Source organism: Chinchilla lanigera, unplaced genomic scaffold (genome assembly GCF_000276665.1).
Source record: "Chinchilla lanigera isolate Chin_1 unplaced genomic scaffold, ChiLan1.0 scaffold00073, whole genome shotgun sequence".
In the NCBI taxonomy this organism is placed as follows: Eukaryota; Metazoa; Chordata; class Mammalia; order Rodentia; family Chinchillidae; genus Chinchilla; species Chinchilla lanigera.
Window position 1 is genome coordinate 1,362,454 of NW_004955474.1, and position 9,559 is coordinate 1,372,012.

Genomic DNA, 9,559 nt, shown 5'->3' on the forward strand with positions numbered 1-9,559 from the left:
AACAAAACTGAAGTTCCAGTCTCACACCCATCACTACTGGTGCCACACACACAGATACACACATAGCACATACAGAAAGACTCTCTTTTAAGTGTTTGGACACATGACATAAGAATATTCAGGGCTGGGGGTATAGCTCAGTGGTACAAGTGCCTGCCTGGCAAGTGCAAGGTCCTGAGTTGGATTCCCAGTACCAAAAAATAAGAATATTCATAGACACACTATATGGAAGAGTACCATTTTTAAAATGAAATAATTTGGCTAGGCATGGTGTTACTTACTTGTAATCCTAGCATTCAGGAGGCTGAGGCAGGAGGATTGCTGCAAATTTGAGGCCAGCCTAGGCTACAAAGTGAGTTTAAGGCCAGCCTGAAACACAAGTAAAACCCTGTCTCACAAAGACTAAAATCAAATAATTTTTAAAAACAATACCATACTAATCAATGAATAAGCCATGGAATATTCATGTAATGGAATACTATACAGCAGAGAAAATGAATGTCATACCAGAGATAAATCTCAGAAATGTAATGCTCAAAAGTTACAAAATTGAAAACATACAAAGCTAAAAGTATACTCAGGGATGCAGACATATTTATGTCACATGATTATAAAGAAAAGTAAGGATCTGGCAAATGCACAATGCCAAACAGTGGATATCTGTGGGGAGAAAAAATGAGATGAGGGACAATGCACAAGGGAGAGACTGCACAGTTGTGGTACGTTGTTCCTAAATTAGACGATAGGTAATTGCCCTTCTTTCATTCTGCTTACTTATGCTCTACATGAACTATATTAGAATTACTTTGTATTTATTCAAAGTTAGTAGAAATGGAACAAATGTATTCATTGGCTCACTGGTAAATAGCCAAGTTTGCACTCAATAGTCCAATAAAATCAAAACCAACCCAAAAGGAACCACTGAAAAGAAGGAGAAATCTGAAATTTTCCTTGAAGAGAAGTTGAATCATCAATTACATTATTTGAAATATTACACTTCAAACGTTTCAAGTTGCCAAGATAGTACAGGATCACCAGCATCTTGGCTCTGCTGATTACCAGATTGCTCCTGTGACAAATGTGCCCGATATTTACAAAACCAAATAGACCCTCCCTTTCAAATGAAATTAGGAGGGATTTTTGAGGCAGGGTCTCACCATGTGGTTCAGACTGTCCTTTAACTCACTATATAGCCCAGGCTGGCCTCCAACTCGGGTGATCCTCCCGCCTCAGCCTTCCTAGTGGTGGGATTACAGGGGTGCACCACGACACTTGGCCTTATGCATTTATCGAAGAAGATGTTTTCTGAATATTTTTAGAAGCAAGTTTGGTTTTACTTTTGCTTATATTTATTTTAAATATTCTGTATGAATTAATTACTTTCACTTGCCCCTTAACCTTGGAATCTACAAATATGGCAATCCAGTACCATAATTGACTTTCAAGATTACACAAATAGTCTTTTAATTTCCACTTGCACCCAGATTTCACTGGATGCACAGCAATGTCAACATCTTCACCAGAGCAGAAGATAAAGTAACTCTAGAGCAGGTAGGACGAGAGAAACTCTCACGCACTGAATAACATCAGTTAGGTTAATTCTTCAGCAGTTTCCAGCAAATGAACTGCTTGTTGGAAGCCTGCACGTTCAGGTAGACTTTCAAACACGGAACAGTCCCTCAGTGACCTACTTGAACGGTGCCTCATATGAGTATTTGACACGATAGTCTAAAGCCTGTCAGATTTCATGATGTTCAACTTTAACTGCAGAAGAATAACAAGCCAGTAATTCCTTTCTGAAGACATAAACGAAGGATGTGGACACTTTCTGAACTTCTAAGTCTTAAATCACCCATACTCTTCACCGTGTTTTTTCCATCACCACTGACAATATATCATGCTTTACTGATTATTCTTGCTAGGAATAAATCTTCAGTCAGATTCTGTAGGCTGCTGGCTGTCTGACATGGAGACTTCTCTCCACAAGCCAGTAAACTAGATGCAGAGTCCAGGGGTTGATGACTTTGGAGTAGGTCTTTGGTTATTGATTTCCTTAAACAAGATGTCAAAGCCACAATTTCAACAGTACATGTTCAGCTGCATACTGAGGTCAACACTGAACTCTGGAACCTTGACAACTTTTTATAAAATAATTACAAAGTAAAATTTTAAACTGTAAGATTAGTATATTCATTCAGCAAGTTTTCACTTAATGCTTTCTGCATGCCAAAGATTATGTCAAGCACTAAAGATAAAATAATGAACAAAGCAGATGAAATCCTGCTCCTTGTAGAGCTTACATTTGCCTTAGCAGAGCAAGAAGGAACAAACAATGAGAATGAATGAGAATGAATATGCAAACAAATGTCAGCAGTGGCAAATGCCATCTAGAAAGACAAATCCAAGGAGGAGAACCAGGAACACAGAGATGGAGGATGGAGTGTGAAAGTCTTCACCAATAAGATGACATTTGAGCAAAGAACTTAACAAAAGCATACCTTGAAGTTTCAAAAGCAATATTTTTAAAACGTATGGACAAAACTCCTTCAGACTCATGAATATAAACAATAAGATTTCACAAAATTATTATCAGACAAAAACAGAATTCAACACCTAAAACTCACTGGGCATGGTGCCACATGCCTGTAATTCCAACAGTCAAGAGGCTGAGGCAGGAGGATTGTTTATGAGCTTGAGACCAGCCTGGACTCATAGTGAGTTCAAGGCCAGCCTATACTACTACAGTGAGACTTTGCGGCCAAGAAAAAATGACCTAAAACTTGTTCATAATAGCAAAAACTTGCTAATTTAAATATTTATTGAAAAGGGGATTCATTAAACAAATGCTGGTAAATTCATACCATTAAGTAGTAAATAGCTATTAAAAGATAACACAGATATCCATATCCTGTTATTGAATTTTAAAAGTAGATTTCAGAACTTAATATAAAAGCATATGGAATTTTCTGTATGTGGGATTTTTAAGTGTGGAAGGTTGTATACCTTTAATCTCTAATAATGGTAGAGGAACGAATTCCTTGGTAGTAACAAAGATCTTGGCTTCGGTTAATGGGAGTCTGTGTTATCTTAAAGTGTTACAATAAACACTTCTTACCATCTCAGAAGCATCTTTAAACAATTCAGTGGAAAGTAGAGTGATTTTTATGTTGATGAAAAGTGCAAATAAAACTAAAGATATTATTTCCATGAAGCTTCTCTATGAAAAACAAAAGCATTTAATAAGGCAAGGCTGGAGTGACAGAAATATAATATCTTAAACTTTAACAGATCAACCGGCTCCAAAATATTCCTCTAGTAAATCTGGTTTAAGTGCTAGTAATTAATTCCCAACTCTGTAGAACTGTTTTTTAGCAGTGCCAAAAGTTTATTTGAAAACTGAAGGGTGAAGAGTAGGGGAGAAACCAGCTCTGCAGAGCACACTTGAGCAGAACAAAAGAAAAAGAAGATAAATGCAAAAATAAAAGCACACACTGCGTCTGGGGAACACAGCACGTGCTACGGTGGGAAATCCTGACGGTGGGCTCCTGTGAGGGCTCCTCTTTTATGCCGTCCACATCTCGTGGGAGCCTTCCAGAAGTTCCACACAGGGGTCCTGGGAATTATTTGGCACTGTCCTGGGACCTTGTAATCCTCCGGTCCCGCTCATCTCCCCAGCCAGCTTTGCTGCACCCCAGCTCCTACATTAGTAGCTCCTTGTAAAAGTGGCTCGCCAAATAAACATTACTGGGTTCAGGGCTGCCACCTCTCCTTCTGGAGTTGAATTCCAGGTTCTTCTCATCTCAAAGAATTTAACGAAATGAACAACAAAAAAAACAGGGGGAAAGTTTACTTGAAAAAATAACAGTGACAAGTAAGGGGAAAATTGGCTCTGCAGAGCAAGCTTGGGCTGAATAAGAGGGAAAAACAAGATAAAAGAATACCTGAAGAAAGCAGGTCTGGCTGGTGTGAGGAAAGCCGCAGTAACCTATAGAACTTATTTTTCAACATCCATGAAAACAGTGTAAAAATTTGTCACATATTAGATTACAAACAAAGTCTTACAAATTCTAAACTCAGAAACTATATGTCATCCTCCCAGGTCACAACGTCCTAAATTAATTATTTTGAAATTGAGAGAAACAAAATTCAATCACCTTAAAATTAAAGTCCATTCTCCTAAGTAACCCTTAGTTTAGAGAATAAAAATAAACTCATTAATATTTAATATTAATAATCAAACTCCTATATCCTAAAATGTCTGAATGCAACCAAAACTATTATCTGAAGAAAATTTATCTCACTAATGTTTTGTCTTGTTGAAGAAAAGTGGGTTCTACTTTAATAAGTACTGAAATCAAAGAATAAACAAAATCAATGTTACAAATAATAGAAAAGAATTTATAAAGTAAAAGCAAAAATTACTGAACCAGTAAAATAGTGCATCAGGCAAGAGATATTTCTTTGAAAATACAAATGACATAGCCAGCAGGGGTGGCACACACCTGTAATTCCAGCACTTGGGAGGCTGAGGCAGGAGGATCATTGTAAGTTCGAGGCCATCTTGGGCTACATAAGTGAGTTCATGGCCAGTCTGAACTACATAGTGAGACCCTGTCTCAAAAAGATAAAAAAGAAAATATAGATGACATAGAAAATAAATCTGTATTTTCCAATATTACATGAGATATTTCCAGTCACCCATGTTTTAAACTACAATTTAGAGCTCCATTTTCTGAATTCAGATGCCTGAATTCAACCACTAGCACCACAAGTAATAATAATAATTAAACAAACTGACTACAGTTTGCTAATTTCAAAAAATGGCAAACAATTCATGCAAAAGTTGTGAAAGTGGTACATGAATTGTAAGCATGGATACCAAGTGAAAAATAAACCAAGACTCTACATCATATTTTTCTCACCCCACCCTGCACAGAGCAGGTGGAATCTATCACTACCTGCTACGTGCAACGTGATCTGTGCTTTCCAAACAGCTGCTTATGCACCTTAGCCCCGATGTATGCACTGCTCCCTTGGAAATGGATGAATGTCCTCAGCATGCAAAGGGACCTGTGCATGGAAGGTTCTAGTTCCTGCCCTTTGCCCTGCAGGTGGGCACCTCCTTTTAGGGGTCAGTGACATCTTGGGCAGATTCCATTTGTTTTCAAATATTTTCATTGTTAAAATTTAGTCTGATGCAACTGAAAGTCTCAGTTTCCTGTATCATTCAGAGTTCTCTCCTTTCCCAAGCCAGGGCTTGGAGCCGGATAGGAAGACAGCATGTTCCTGTCATGTCTCTCCCTTCCCCTAAGGTTATCTACCCCCACCAAGCTCCTCCAGTGCTGGAGCAAGGAGTGGGGAGTCAGATCACCTCTTACCTGTTTCGGAGAGGCCGCTTTTCTTCCTTGTTAATTGACCTACCATGTTCTCAGAAACCCTTTCTGTGTGGAAATCTTTCACACCCGCCCCTTTTCCTCACTGTCAGCCATCTGCCTCACGGCCTGAAGGTCTAGTCAATCACCTCCTTAGTAGCGGTAATCAGCTCATGGACCGTGAGCAAGGTCTGGGTGACCCAGAGGTGACTCATAAGCTCTGCCCCTCCGACTATGCAGGAACTGGGCGGGTCATCAGTTCTACCACCCACACCGACGTCCACATGTAGGAAACAACCAGACTCCCCGGGTCCAGCTCTCTAAGAATGCATTTCCTGTCGCTGGCCCCTCCCCAAGGCCCAGCCTCCAGCTGAGTCTCCCTGCCTGGTCCTCTGCTCACACAGGCTGAGGTGGGGCACCCGGTGGGAGCTGGGGCATCAGGGCCAGTTATGCTGAGACTTGGGACGTGTTGTTCTGAAGCGGCCCTTTAAAAACTATTCCCTGCTTTGGGTTATGACCAGTCTCCCAAATCAAAGGAAAAACTCCAGGTCAAGGTCCCAGTGCAAGGACATGATGAGTCCCCATGCATCGGGTCTTCTCCCTAAAGCATGGAGGTCGTGTTTGGTTCTCTCCCTAGTTCAAGCCTCAGTAAACCTAAACAGTGAACTCTAACTGACTGGCCCTGGTTCCCTGGTTTCTCTGGATGTTTCATCTTCAAAGACCTTACGTACTTCTGGACTTCTGCACCCTGAGCCTCTGCCCAGTGGGGCTTCTGACAGAGAAAGAGGAGCCACAGACCCTTGCTAAAGTGGTCTCTTCACCCGGAAATGATGCCTCACGTCATGAGCCCTGTAGAGTGGTGGCTGTCAGAAGGCAGGAACGCCAGGGCTGGTGCAGAAGCACACCCTGGTGGAGCCTGGCCACCCACACCCAGCCGTCCAGTTTCCGAAGGGGCTGCCTGTGTCCCCAAGGTTTTCTTACCAGCACCACCTGGCAACTCTGAGTGACGGGCGAATCTGCTTCAGAAAAGCCCATCGTACCTCTTGCTGCTCATGTGGCTCCTTCCACCCGCAGGTTGCCCTGGAGTAAGAGCACCTGGAGGGATGGAGGTAAGATCTCAGAACTCAGACGTAGAAAGAAACCCTCCCAACACAGCGCTGGCGGCCTCTGACAGAAGGAGGAGGTAACCCCCGGTGGGGCAGACCAAAGCCCCTGAAAATGTGTTGAGAGAATTGCAGCTGAGGTGAAGGCAGCTCCGTGAGTGGCCTCGAGAAGTGGAGAAGCCTCGTTTAACACATGGCCCCGCACTGGGAAGGCCCAACCTGGGCTCACTGCTATTTAACTCCTTCTAGCATATTCTCCCAGGCTTTTCACTAGGCTACCTGGAGGTAAGTGAGAAAATGAGAGAAACTGGAAAAAAGGTGTGAAGGATCTCTGGGAGCTGACATCTGTTACACGCTAATAACATTTACCTTCTACAGAGCACGCTTCAGGCTGGAAGTGCAAGCATGAGGACATTTCTAACCTGCCGTCCCAATGGCCAACTTTGCCTGCAGAGAGCTCACTGCGGTAGGTGAATAACTGCCTTTAGAAGCTGTGCCCACGTCCTCACACTCAGGCCCTAGGGATGGCACATTGTTTGGAAAAGGGGCCATTGTAGTTTGGACCCTAAATGTCCCCCTGAAGGCTCATATACTCCGGGCCTGGCCACCAACCTGTGACACTGCTGGGAGGTGACAGGCTTCCAGAGGGGGCGTACCTGGATGGAAATGTTAGAACCCAGGCCTGCCCCTCCCTCTCTCTCTCTGTCTGTGTCTCTCTCTCTGTCTCTCTGTCTCTCGCTGTCTCTGTCTCTCTCTGTCTCTTTCTCTCTCTGTCTCCCTGTCTCTCTCTGTCTCTCTCTCTGTCTCTGTCTCTGTCTCTCTCTCTGTCTCCTCTGTCTCTCTGTCTCTCTGTCTCTCTCTGTCTCTCTCTCTGTCTCTCTGTCCCTCTCTGTCTATCTCTCTGTCTGTCTCTCTCTCTGTTTCTGTCTCTGTCTTTCTCTCTCTGTCTCTCTCTGTCTCTGTCTCTGTCTCTCTCTGTTTCTCTCTCTTTCTCTCTCTGTCTCTCTCTCTCTCTGTCTCTGTCTCTCTCTGTCTCTGTCTGTCTCTTTCTGTCTCCTCTGTCTCTCTGTTTCTCCCTGTCTCTCCCTGTCTCTCTCTGTCTCTCTCTGTCTCTCTGTTTCTCTCTGTCTCTCTGTCTCTTTCTCTGTCTCTTTCTCTGTCTCTCTCTGTCTCTTTCTCTCTCTGTCTCTCTCTCTCTCTGTCTCTCTCTGTCTCTCTCTCTCTCTCTGTCTCTTTCTGTCTCTCTGTCTCTCTGTCTCTCTGTTTCTCTGTCTCTCTGTCTCTCTCTGTCTCTTTCTGTCTCTGTCTCTGTCTCTCTCTGTCTCTCTGTTTCTCTCTGTCTCTCTGTCTCTTTCTCTGTCTCTTTCTCTGTCTCTTTCTCTGTCTCTCTCTGTCTCTTTCTCTCTCTGTCTCTGTCTCTCTCTGTCTCTGTTTCTCTCTGTCTCTCTCTGTCTTTCTCTCTCTGTCTCTTTCTGTCTCTCTCTCTGTCTCTCTGTCTCTCTGTCTCTCTGTCTCTTTCTGTCTCTGTCTCTGTCTCCCTCTGTCTCTCTCTCTCTGTTTCCCAGCTGCAGTGAGGTGAGCAGCTTTGCTGTACCACTCTCTGTGCCATGATGCTGCCTTGCCACAGACTAACGCAGCAGGACCAGGAACGATGGACTGAAACCTCTGAAGCCGTGAGTCAAATCAATCCTTCCTCCTCATGAGTGGAGTTTCTTCGGGATTTTGTCGTAGCAACGGAAACCCAATCAACACAGTCTGTGCAGACACAGCGAAGTAAAGGATCTTTACCTAAGGTCATCGTGAATTATTCGGGTGTCTCCTAAATCCAAGGACACATGTCCTTGTGAGATAGAAGACAACATGCATGAAGACAAGGAGTAGCAGACCATGCAAAGACAGAGGCAAAGATATAGTGGTGCAACCACAAACCAAGGATCGCCGGCAGCCACGAGGCACCGGAAGAGGCCACTTAGGGTTCTCTCAAGGAGCCTTCAGAAGTAGCATGACCTTGCCCGGTGTGGTGGCACATGCCTACAATCCCAGCACTGACGAGGCTGAGGCAGGAGGATCCCCATGAGTACAAGGCCAGCCTGCAATTCATAGTGAGACCCTGCTTCAAAACAATAAATAAAATAAAATAAAATAAGAAGTAGCCTGACCTTGACTTCAGACCTCTGCCTCCATAGTGATCAGAAAATATTTTTTTGTTATTTTAAGCTACTAAGTCTGTGGTAATTTGTCATAGCAGCCAAAGGACACTAATACACCCACTATGACATCAACATTATATTTAACCTACTACAACATACAGTATGGGAGAGGTGGATCAGGAGGGTAGATGGGCTGAATGCATGGGCAGTAATCCACAGAAATTACCAAATAACTCTGGGTAGATTATAAATTGAGAGAAGCAGCTGCAGATAAAAAACAAGATTTAATTTCAAATGCAGCCAAAACCAACACATCAGGAGCCTCTGCAAAAGATGCCACCTTTTTGAAGGATGCTACCGGTTCTGAGACAGTGGATAAGGAGGAATTGAAGGGGGCCTGAAGACAAACTCTTGGGGTGACTTGTCAAGACACCAACAAAACACCATCCAAGCAGCCAGTGCAGTAGACCAATGAGGATATCATCCCCAGGCAGGAGCAGTGGATGTGAGCTTCTGCTCAGGACCTGAATTAGAGGGAAGTCTCCACACTCTGAGCTAGGCCCACTGGGCCATGCTCTCTCACCCAAACTCCCCAGAGGTAACACTCACAGACATGCAAACAGGAACCCCGCATCCAGAAATTAGCACACCAAATAAAAGAGGGGGTCACATGACCAAAAATCATTAATAATTTAAGGAAAATGAATAGCCAGAAATGACCATCACCACACCTTGAAGAACTGACATAAAAATGTGGAGCATTTCATCATTGCCTATCCAGTGCCCACTCTGCCTTTCTCATTGCCTATCCAGCATTTCATCATTGCCTATCCAGTGTCCTGAGCATGCACCCACTGACTGATTCAACTAATCCCACCTCTCAAAGACAGCCAAGAGTGTGGATCAGGCAGGGAGAAGAGGATGTCTGCTGGTG